Source organism: Sinohyriopsis cumingii, unplaced genomic scaffold (assembly GCF_028554795.1).
Source record: "Sinohyriopsis cumingii isolate HCF-2022 unplaced genomic scaffold, ASM2855479v2 utg000229l, whole genome shotgun sequence".
NCBI lineage: Eukaryota > Metazoa > Mollusca > Bivalvia > Unionida > Unionidae > Sinohyriopsis > Sinohyriopsis cumingii.
Window position 1 is genome coordinate 6,488,386 of NW_028315879.1, and position 12,854 is coordinate 6,501,239.

Below are 12,854 nucleotides of genomic sequence, written 5' to 3' on the forward strand. Positions count from 1 at the left end.
GAAATGTATACCTTACAACATTGCTGCATTTTGATCCAAGTTTCCATTTTTGCAAGAAGTTGTCCCACACATAGTTTTATCGTCTGCTGTACAACACGTCAAATTGCCTCTAGGACGGGATTCTCAAACAATTCCCTGGCATAAAGTCTGTTTCTAAATTCTTTAGTAATTGTTTTCCCATAAACGAGAAGTTGTAAAAACAATATCCTATTCATCCTTCTTTCTCTTTAATATAATAGCTTTTTTATTATAAAACGTTGAACATTACTAATTTATTTTTGCAAGATCGGTTTAGTTTACTTAATATTTCTTGCAATTTATTGGCCTTGTTACGTTGAATTTTGTAAAACTAGCTATAAACCTGACCTAATTACTCGACTAAACTGCAGACAGAAACAGTCCAAAGTAATGTATTTCATTTCTATGGCGAGATAGATAAACACTGCAAATTTTCAAAGCTGTGCGCAGAATAGGGCGACATATCGCGAATTATGAAAACACGGGGGTTATATCCCGTGTGTCCAAAAATTAATTTTATTTTGAACAGAATATTTTGGTGACAATTGTCTCTTTTCAAATGGTAAGAATTACAGTAATTTATTTTCGTCAATTGGTCGAATTCTATATGCGTTTTGCTTTAATATTGGAGAAGGAAACATTAGGTGCGCAGAAATGCCCGATAGCATTGTATACATTGTATATACAGTACGTACCCTGTATCATTGATATACTAGGAGATGTATACATTTTTTATTAAATGGAAACAAGGCATGCCAAGTTTCCTTATAATGATTTTTTTTTTATACAACGAGTGATATATCATTGATAGAGCGTACATACCATACATATATTTTATTTATATCAAATACAAATACACATATTTGCCTTGTGCAGGTATGGAACTACTTTGTTTCGAATACAACAAATAATATTCAGCCTAAATACGTGTCATGTTTATCTTCTCTTGGGATCAAACAAAGATTCCCACTCTCTGCATCAGATATTGCATATCAAAATTCAACAGAACTAGCTATGGTCATTGCGCAACCCAATGCACACTTACAACCGGTTAACATGACTTTAGGTCTTTCTCGTTGGTTTCGCTTTCTAACGGAGATCATCACATAATTAAACCTCTCAGATACTATTAGTGCCCCGATGTGGCTATAATTTACCAGCTGAGCTATGTCTGTCGACACACATTCATGGAATTTTGGTAGAAAAGAATTCGCAATTTAAATATTCGCGAATTAATTGACTTACTCCTTGTCTTAATTGCGTTGCTTTGTTAATTAACCATAAAATGAGATACATTTTCAGACATTTGAAAGTCGATCCATAGCGTAAACGACACAAATCATTAAGACAGATAACTTACATATTCTAACAATTTCTAACAGAATAATGCATATTATCTTACACAACATGATTTCATTTGCATACAAAACAAATGGATCCGAACTCATTATATAACGAAATATTGTATGATGTCCTTACAATATATGAATAATATATCGTGCACGATTATTTCTAAACTCAAGGAAAAATTAAAGTACTAATTTAGAACGAATAAATTAAACAATTATTTAGAAACGTAAAACAGTGAACATGTATGTAACTGAGACTAATCATACTTACCCAAATCCTCGCTCGCTTATCACCAGAGGATTCCCTCAGTCTCTTCTCTGGATACAGGTCTCTAAAAGTTCCAAATCCTCTGTCCCACGGACTACTTATTTACCTAGAAGAGTACTCTCTACTAAACTCAGAGCCCCTCAGACTATCCCCCTCGGCCTACAAACTTGGACTGACTATTTTTGAAAAGGGAGATTATTTTAAAGCCCTGAATTCTGTATGGGAACATACATATCCTCGTTTAGCTTAGCAAATCATGATATATTTGAAGCGCCAACATTTTGTGTCACTCCCATGGAAGCTGGAATAATTATTTCTAGTCCACCTTTATTAATAATTATTCTAGAAAATATCATTTTACGACAACTGTTTCAAATGACCCATGAGTTCCTAAAAATATCCCTGGTTCGTCTCAACCCATGTCATTTTACCGTTATTGACCTTGCATTAACATTGCACTCTTATCTTACTCTTAGACTTTAACCGTGTGAGTCCAAATTAAAATTAAATTCACGCCCCAAACAGAACCGATTCCATCCCTCGCAGTCAGCAATTTGTTACGAGTCAAACCCATACGTCGAACTTAATCTTTACGTGTCACTCTGATCCTGACAGAACGTACAGCAAAATTATCTCAAAACAAATTTGCACGAATGCACAATACTTTATTACAATATCTTTGTGAAATTCACAACGGCACTCGTCAAGATGGATAGGTTATACGATGGTATGTAGTTTATTCTACACATCTATCATGCATATTAATATTACATTTAAGTTCCTGACACACCAATTACAATTTACAGATAAAATACCTTTCTCTACCCATGGTTTCTCTCTCACTTTTGTTTTTGTTTTGCATCTTTTGTTTTCCACTTCTGTTTAGTTTTATTTCTGACTGTGTTACTCGTCATTATGGAGCAAACTCATGCGGATATGTGATGACACATGTACCGCTCAACCAAGAATGTCTGTGTGAGTTTGACAGTTTGATAATGTTCATGATCCAAACAGACGATGATTGTACTGCATCTAATTTGTCTGAAGTGCACAAGTCCCTACATATTTCATATAGGATCTAATTGAAAGTAACTCGAGACGTGCTCTATCACACGATTCTTTTTTAAGTAATGTCAATTTCAGATTGTTTCTCGTGCGCGTTCTACTTACCCGTTTTTGTCCACCTGCTTGTTGAACCTACTCATAATATTCGGTTACATTAATCCTAATCCGGGTCCAAATTCTACAGCAGCATCGAGCAATTCCTCATACCATACGTCTAGCTCATCAGTTTCTCCTCGCAAAATACCTGACTTTTCACACCACCTGTCCACTAAGCACTATGACGTTCAAAATCTTTTGTTAAACTTTGATACATTGTACGAAAAATTGCATGTATTTTATATTTTGGCCTTCATTGAAACTTGGTGTATTCCCTCCGTTTCTTCTTGTGGCATTTCCCTCCAATTTTAACACAGCCAATTTAGGAAACATCGTGTAGGTGATATTCAAGGTATGTGAGAGAAGAAAAACAACCGCTTCATTTCCAAAGGCGACATGATCTCGAACTAAATTCTTGTGAGTACTTATGGAGTGAACTTTCACCAACATACAAATACAATAGACATCGAAATGCAAACAACGCATATTCTTCAATGATGAATCTGAAAACCACCAATTGCTAGAAAAATTACAAGAAGCAAAGAAGGAAAATGATAAAATGAGAATTGATATGAAAGATTATGAGAGGAGATCAGAGCAAGCAAGTGCAGCTTCAAACCAATTCGAACAATATTCGAGGAAGCTGAATATAAAGTTTTAGGGCTGGAGGAGGAGGAAAATGAAAATCTGAGATAGAGAATTCCGAAATTGGTGAAGGAAGTTACAAAAATTAATTTAGATAACAGGGACATAGTGGCTGTGCATAGGATTCCAGGTCGACAGGGACAACCAAGGCCAGTGATTGTCAGATTTTGGAGTCTGGATTGTAAACTTCCAATTATCAAGAAGCGGAAGGATTTTCTGCAGTACAAAGGAATTAGACTGGTAGAGGATGTAACCAGGATGAATACTGAACTTATCAATAAATTATCTAGGCATCAAGAAATTGACAGTGCATGGTACTTTAATGGATCTTTGTATGGTAAAACCAAATCAGGAAAAAGGATAAAATTTGACATCTATGATGAAATTGATGAGAAAATTAGATTATAAGTGTAATATGCAGTTCTGTGAACTTATGAAATTGACCGAATAGGTATGTGAACTTTCGTTTTTATACTCCTTTTTCTACTCTAATTTGTTTTAATATTTTGTTTATAAGACATATCTTTCTCTCACCAATTTTATCCTTAATTAATATGTTTGTTTATTCGCTGGTCCACTGTTATATCTCTCCCTAATAAATTATCACTAGTTTATAAATCATCTTTCACTCTTATACTCTCATATACACATTTACTCAGTTGTTTACTCATTTTTCTCAACATTACTCTTCCACGATAAATCTCTCAGTCTCACATTTTTTACTCATACATTCAATCACCCACCACTTCCATGTATGCGCTCTTTCACCCGTTCTTTTTCTTCCCTTTTACCCCTTCTTTCATTCATTAAATTGTAATTTATATTCTTTTTAATCTGTGCCGTTTGGTTTACAAAACTGTCTTAGCTCTGGAAAGGTCTGTCAGAGGTGCATAAGAGTTATCGCAAATGGAGTTGTTTCACTTGTTGTCCATAGTATACTGTATCAATGTTAAACGCAGCCAAAGCTACAGCATTTACTGTAACACCATGGATGATTTTATTATGGATGTTTGTATTCTGTGTGAGTGTGAGTGTGAAAGTCATGCATATGATAAACACAAGGTGATAATTACTTCATACATTCCTGTACAAGAATATGTATGTGTAAAATTTCTGCTGTTTTCATGGATAATAACATAAAAATTATATCTATTAATGTTAGAGGCCTGCAAGGTTCAGTCTTAAAACGAAGGGATATTTTACACTGGGTAAAACAAAAGAATGTATCTATAATATGCTTGCAAGAAACTCATAGTACAAAGAACGATGAAATATATTGGGCAGCTGAATGGGGATACAAATGTATATTTAGCCACTGCTCTAGTAAGAGTGCTGGGGTTGCAATATTTTTTAGAAATACTTTTGAATTTATAATTCATAGAGAAAGATGTGACAGTCAAGGGAGATTTATTATTTTAGATATTACAATTAATGGCAACAGAATAACCCTCGTGAATTTGTATGGTTATAATGATGATAATCCTAGCTTTTTTAGAAAGTTAAAGGAGGAGACTTTATTTTTTGAGAACTCATCAATTATAATGTGCGGAGACTGGAATACTGTTCAAGACTTAGATTTGGATACTTATAATATTTTACATGACAAACACCAACAGTCTAGGGCAGCGATTCAAGACCTGAAAAACGAATTGGAATTAATTGATCCCTGGCGAAATTCCAAACAAGACTTAAACGATGTATACCTGGAGGCAAAAATCTCCCTTGAAACAAAGTAGACTAGATTAATTTCTTGTATCGGATGACATTCATATGAATACAGCTGATGCATGTATCTTACCAGGGTACAAGACTGATCATTCAGCTATTGTTCTGAGTGTGGCATTTTCAACGTTTCCAAGGAGAAAAGGATATTGGAAATTTAATACCCAACTGTTGAGGAACATTGAGTATACTGATTTGGTCAAAAAGTGTATAAATGACACTGTAAATGAATATTATGGAGGGGGAAATAAAGATGACTCTCTCCATGTTTCTCTTTCCTGTAACGACCAAATGTTCTTTGAAATTTTGAAAATGAAAATAAGATCTGAAACTATATGTTATTCTATTAGGAAATCAAAAGAGAAACGGGAAAAATTAAAGAAAATTGAGCAGGAAATAATAGAAATTCAGGGGGGACTGTCGAATAACATAAATGGGGAAATTCTGGAAAATATAGAGAGAAAAAAAGCAGAATTAAAGGAATCTAGGAAAAAATACATAGAAGGTGTTATATTAAGATCTAAAGCTAGATGGCATGAATTTGGGGAAAAAAGCACAAAGTACTTTTTAAATCTTGAAAAAAGAAACTATGTTAATAAGACAATAAAGGAAATTATTTTAGACGATGGGACAAATATATCTGACCAAATAGATATTTTAGAAGCACAAAAACAGTTTTATATGGAATTGTTCAAAAGTAGAATTGCTCAGCTTGATGACGAGGCTACTCAAGAAGCTCGAAATAGATTTTTTAATCACAATATTAAACTTAGTCGAGAGGAAAGAGAATCATGCGAGGGTCTGCTTACAATTAATGAATTCGGTATGTCTCTAAAAAGGATGGAAAATGGAAAAAGTCCTGGCTCGGATGGATTCAATGTAGAGTTCTATAAATTCTTTTGGAAGTCTCTGGGGGGATTTATATGTAGATCAATAAATTACGGATATACTGTAGGAAAACTTTCAGATTTTCAGGCTCAAGGAGTCATCACATGTCTACCAAAGGAGGAAAAAGACAGAAGATATTTTAAAAACTGGAGACCTATATCACTTTTAAATACTGATTATAAGATTGCTTCGGGAGCAATTACAGCTAGGATTAAAAAGGTTCTTCCATCAATAATCAGCGATACTCAGAAAGGATATATGAAGGGTAGATTCATTGGAGAAAACACCAGACTATTATATGATATCATGGACCAACTTGAGAATGAAAACAGATATGGTTTATTATTGTTAATAGATTTCGAAAAAGCCTTTGACTCAATTAACTGGATCTTTGTGGAAGAAGCTCTACAATCTTTTAATTTTGGTGATTCCGTTTGTAAGTGGTTTAAGCTGTTTTGTAATGACTCTAATAGCTGTGTTATAAATAATGGACATATGTCATCTTTTTTTTAGACTTGAAAGAGGATGTCGTCAAGGAGATCCCCTTGCACCTTATTTGTTTATCATTGGGGTTGAGATTTTAGCTATAACTTTAAAGCAAAACGTGGATGTACGGGGAGTAATCTTTGATGTCAGTGAATATAAATTGGGTCAGTATGCCGATGACGCTTTTATTCTTCTTGATGGATCTAGTTTTTCTCTTGAAGCAACTATGAATATCTTGCAAGGTTTTTCTCTATTATCGGGACTTAAATGTAACATAACAAAAACAAAAGCTATTTGGATTGGAACATGAAATTTTCTAATGAAAGAATATGTCCCGAAATGGGCCTAATTTGGTCCTCTTCTAACTTTACACTCCTTGGCATAGAATTTTCTCCAGATTTACAACAGATGGTGGAAATTAATTATATGAAGAAACTAACAAAGGCAAAACGAATACTGGCAAGCTGGAGTCAAAGACATCTGTCAATAGTTGCTAAAGTAATTGTTGTAAAGACTCTTGTTCTGCCCATATTCATACATCTTTTTTCAGCACTTCCTAACCCATCAGCAAAAGTTGAAGCAGAACTAAATCGCACATTGTTTAAATTTGTATGGGGTGGAAAAGTAGAGAAAATAAAACGTGATATACTAGTTTCCCCAGAAAACGAGGGAGGACTAAATATGATACACATATTTTCATTCATTAGGTATATTAAGATAAGATGGGTTAAAAGATTGCTGGAAAAGGAAGATGGAACGTGGCAGAGCTTAGTCAATACAACTATACTCAGAAATAAAAAGGATATTTGGAATTTAGGGAGAAGGAAATTAGAAGAATTTAGTAAGTTCATTAAAAACAGTTTTTGGAGAGATGTAATCTTGGCAGTATCTAAATGGAAAGAAGAACCGCAAAGTCCTAACGAGTATCTATCCATGAGTATTTTAAATTTTGTCCCCCCTAAAATGATTTATCAATACAAATCCTGGACAGAAGCTGGTTTTGACATTCTGAACGATCTAGTAGATGATCACGGTAATTTAATACCTTTTGAGATAATAAAACAACAAACTGGAAGCGATGATTTCTTGAAATACTTCTCCTTAATATCCAGAATTCCTAAAGCATGGAAAGATGCCATAAAAAATCACCTAGTACATAATAATTTTGATAAGCAGGAGGATAAAATAACGAACTTGTGAAAACAAGATTCACTCAAGTTTGTTTACAAAGATCTTTTACAGGAAGCTAAAAGGCAACACACTGCGAAGCAAGAAACTTGGATGCAAGTATTTAATAAAAATATAAGTAGTGAGGAGTGGTCTGATATATATAGCCGGGCAAAATGCTTTACCAAGGATACCAAGTTGGTCTCTTTTAACTTTAAATTAATCCATAGAATAATCGCTACTAATGATTTTCTTAAAAGAATTAACATATTAACATACATGTCCAAAAAAGAAACATTTTTAGGAAGTGAACAACTGGACAGTTTGGGTAATTTTCTGCTTATTTTGACAAAATATTATATTTATACTTGCAGATTCAATATGAAAAATCCTTCTATTTTTGCTTTTAAGCAAATAGTTGCAATGCATAAGAACATTGAAAAATACACTGCTAAGGTAAATAAAAAAGAGGACCAATTTCTTCAAAAATGGACCTCAACAATGAACATTTAACTTGTCTCTGACTTGATGGTAAACAGGAACAAAATATTGTAATATCACAAAGGCCATGTCACCTAGATTGTGTGCCATATGCATGTGTATATGAATGTGTGTGTGTGTGTGTGTGTGTGTTTTCTTTTTTACTTTCTCTGTAGATTATATTTATTATCCCTAGATTATCTAATAACCAGAAATGTTTGATTGTAAGGTGACCCTGGGATGGTTCCCCGACCCATTGGTCAACCTATTACGGGGTTAATAAAAAAAAAAAGTATTCTTCAATGATACCTTGCTACTGAGACTTGGAATAGAGACATAATCTCAACAGGTGACATTACATTCATTGTGCTAAATATCAAACACTCTCCGATCATGAAATGAAATCACTGTGTGATGAATTTTCCATTTACCAATGTATTAAGCGGTCCACTAATTTCACAGAAAACCCTTCCATCCACCACTATGGATGTTCAACCAAAGAATTAAAGAAATTGAAGTGCACAAGCATCTCGGAATTTTGCTCTCAAATGATTGCTCATGGCACCAACAAAGTATGCAGTGGAAAAGGCATGGTCAAGAATCATTGTAATGCGTAGCCTCAAATTTCAACTTGACAGGAAATCTATAAATTATATTTACGTCCTTTAGATGAATAGTTTTGGAATATGGTAATGTTGTGTAGGACAACTACAAATTACTCTAGAAAAGAGAACTCGTAAAAATGCATAATGAGGCAGCCAGAAATGTATCTATTAAATAAATATATCAAGCATATTTAATTCAGGAAAACAAAAGACAAGCTTATACTTTTGTATAAAAATGACAGCTAGTTCAAGCTATCTCTTTCCCATATCACTGATTCCCTAACAAGTTTTTATATTACTCGCATTGACCTACGTAATGTACACATTTTCTAGTTAGAATATACTAGAATTTTGGCCATTCGAGAATGAATACATTATCTACTGAGACACGTCAAACGGTCTCCATTAGCAACTTTAAAAGCACATAAATGCCCGCGACACTTTTGTTCCAGACACTTTTATTGGCGTTGAAGTAAATTTAAAATTTTTCGTATATGTTTTAGAACACATTGCAGTTTGCCTAAACAACATTTATGTACAAAGACTATAATCGGATCACAGATTGGTAGATGTGGATGTGTTGAACGTACATAAATCTTATTTTTACTTGCGTTTCTTACCACGAAGAAGGCATCGAATTGTTTCAATCCCTAACACGATGTGATAAATTATTCTTAACTACCTTCTTGTATAGTAATACAACGTTTTAGTATGAAGTACACATTCGTTTTTTCTATGCCGTTCGTAAATTTAAGGAAATGTTAAAAAGATTTACACGAGCGCACACTGTACTATCCGCATGCACTTCCACGGGTCACGAACAGCTATAAACAGCAATTTTCCGTACTTTTCCAACCGATTTCGCCATCGACTCCGCGAAGGAAGCACTGTTCACTTTTAATATCGCACTTTTGTTCCCGAACACTTAGTCTTGTCCATTCACCTTTTTCTGATCTCCCTTTTTTCTCAACCTTCTGTACAATGTTTGACACATTTTAATTGACAAATTTTCCTTCCTTCTATTCTTTATTAACGTCTTTCGGCTACCCTCCTTGTTTATCTTTCTGCTTTATACATCTTGGCAAAATGCTAATGTTTAACCAAGATACTCTTTACCTAAACTATTAGATAATTAAGTTATTTTTTGTCATTAAAACTTAACATCATCCAGCATATGTTCATAAATATTTACACTTTTTGTATCGTTACATGAGAAGAACTTTATACACCATTGAATTTCGTCCTAATTCTTTGCCTTCTGTATTTTATCTCCTCTAATTTCCAACTATAAATTGATGCAGTAAAATATGTTCAAACGTTTCTTATAATTGTCAAGTTAGAATTTCAATTAAATCAGGTAGCTAAATTTTATATATCTGATATGAAAAGAAGTTTGTAATAAAACAAGTGTTACATGTGAAGAAGGTAACTCTGTGATTATACATTCGGTAAAAGATTAAACACATTATTTGTTTAGTACTTATGATGCTGTCAACGAATCCAGATACCTTGATTCCTGATTTTCTTGAATGGTGTGCTGTGGGGGTAACTTGAACTTTAACCTGAGCGGTGAGATATTCTTGTTTGTCCTCGTGCAATTTATTTTTTCTATATATCAATAAAAATTGAATGTCTTGTTGGGCGATGGTTACAAAGTTCTTTTGGTTCACCGAATCCATAGGCGTTCACCATCGTTTCGTCCCTGAGCCGAAAGGTCATACATTTTCATGCATATTCCAAGAATTGCAATTTTGTAGTTGTTTTTTTTGGGGTGGGGCTGGTAAAACTAATGTTAATTATCCAATACTTACCCATGGCTATTGTTTACCTATCGTTTTCTTGCCGGGCACAGGTCAGAGGGTAATAGGCGGTATAATTCATGTATTTCCTTGTCAAAGATCATACCTCCTTTTACATATATAGCAAAGATGTAGTAGTAGGCGAAAGAGCAGACGTCCCTTGTGCTTCTTCCATGTCAAACTCGTTAGAGTGTTTCACAACGGAGACAGCATTATCGAGGACACTCTGGGCTGAAGAGTGTAGGAATCACTAATCCTTGGGAAGTGAAGATGGATATAGGAACACTCTGCGATACATCCCCTACTGCAACACGGCGAGGAGGGGCTGAAAGAGTGGCAAGAGCTGGAGAGAGACGATAACGTATGTTAGTCCTGGAAGAAGTGACGCATCTAGCTTTCCGAATGGTTTCCACCCGAGGATAAGGGGATGGCGGGACAAAAACTGCAGCATCGCGCTGTAATGAGGGCAAGATCCAAAAGTCAGAAGTCCCCTAGCTTTCTGCTGACATGATTTACAAAATGTACGATTTGCCCTTGTACATTAGGAACATTTAATAAATTCTGGATGTATGCCCCAGGAAGACCTCTTATGGCCACACTTTCCCCAAATTACAATATTTCCAACGTCACGTAGAACTCAACTTTTTTATATATTGTGCGTACGGAGTGCATTCATGTGATTTATATAGCCGTAGTAAACCGTAACATAAATTTACCAGTCTTTTTCCTTGTAAGAAGGAGAGTTCTCGTTGTTTTATACAATTTTATTGAGAACTGGAAGTATAAATACATATAGTAACAATGGGAACAAAATTCAACGCGTTGAATTAAATATCTAGAATGGATACTGTATACGACGTGGCTATTGCGGTATCAATCTAAACTGAAGAGCACACAGCGTTTAGTGAGCACGCTGTCGTTATTTCTTGCATAAATAATTTAACGTTGCCTATTTATAAAATGACTTTGATAGAAAGTGTATCCGACCCATGCCGATGTAAACGAAGTAACCCCAAGTCCCTGGAGGAACCGAAACTGGAGGGACATGGTTACCACATAAATACTTGGGAATACAATCAAACGGATAACGTAAAACCACTAGACATAATTTATGAAGAGACCAGGTTCCAGTTGCGGTTGGCACAGGACTGATCACACCAACATCCTTGAAAAGATAAGCTAACTGTGCTTGTTTTGCACATAATATAGCATGGACAAACGAGCTTCTGGAGGTATTGTTAACATACTGACAATTCCTCACTCTAAGGGAGGATGTAAGAATATTAAACGGACGATTTTTTTTATATTATTTTTTGTTGTTGGGCACCACAAAGAAAGCTATGGGTAAGCTATCGCTGATATTAAAACCAACATATTAATTAATTATCGGAACATATAAATCACACAGGTCTGCAAGTTGTGCTTGTTGTGAATCAACGATACATACACATGCTGACATTTTCACAACCAAAACAAATGCTTTTACACAGTAACTAACAAGAATTGCATCGATGATTGTAACAGGATAGAAACCGAATGTGTATCGATTAAACGAAAACACCGACCAACACCTTGTATGCTAATGATATGTGTATGATTAAATGAAAACACCGACCGAACACCTTGTATGCTAATGATATGTGTATGGATTAAATGAAAACACCGAACACCTTGTATGCTAATGATGTGTGTATGGATTAAATGAAAACACCGACCGAACACCTTGTATGCTAATGATATGTGTATGGATTAAATGAAAACACCGAACACCTTGTATGCTAATGATGTGTGTATGGACTAAATGAAAACACCGACCGAACACCTTGTATGCTAATGATATGTGTATGGATTAAATGAAAACACCGAACACCTTGTATGCTAATGATGTGTGTATGGATTAAATGAAAACACCGACCGAATACCTTGTATGCTAATGATATGTGTATGGATTAAATGAAAACACCGAACACCTTGTATGCTAATGATGTGTGTATGAATTAAATGAAAACACCGACCGAACACCTTGTATGCTAATGATATGTGTATGGATTAAATGAAAACACCGACCGAACACCTTGTATGCTAATGATATGTGTATGGATTAAATGAAAACACCGAACACCTTGTATGCGAATGATATGTGCATGATATTAGATATAAGTCCCTACAAAAATTCGCCGCACATAATAATACAGCAATGAAATAAAAAGTAAAAACAAGTGACTGTTCTTTAATAAGACTTAAAATTGGGACGCGATATGCAATG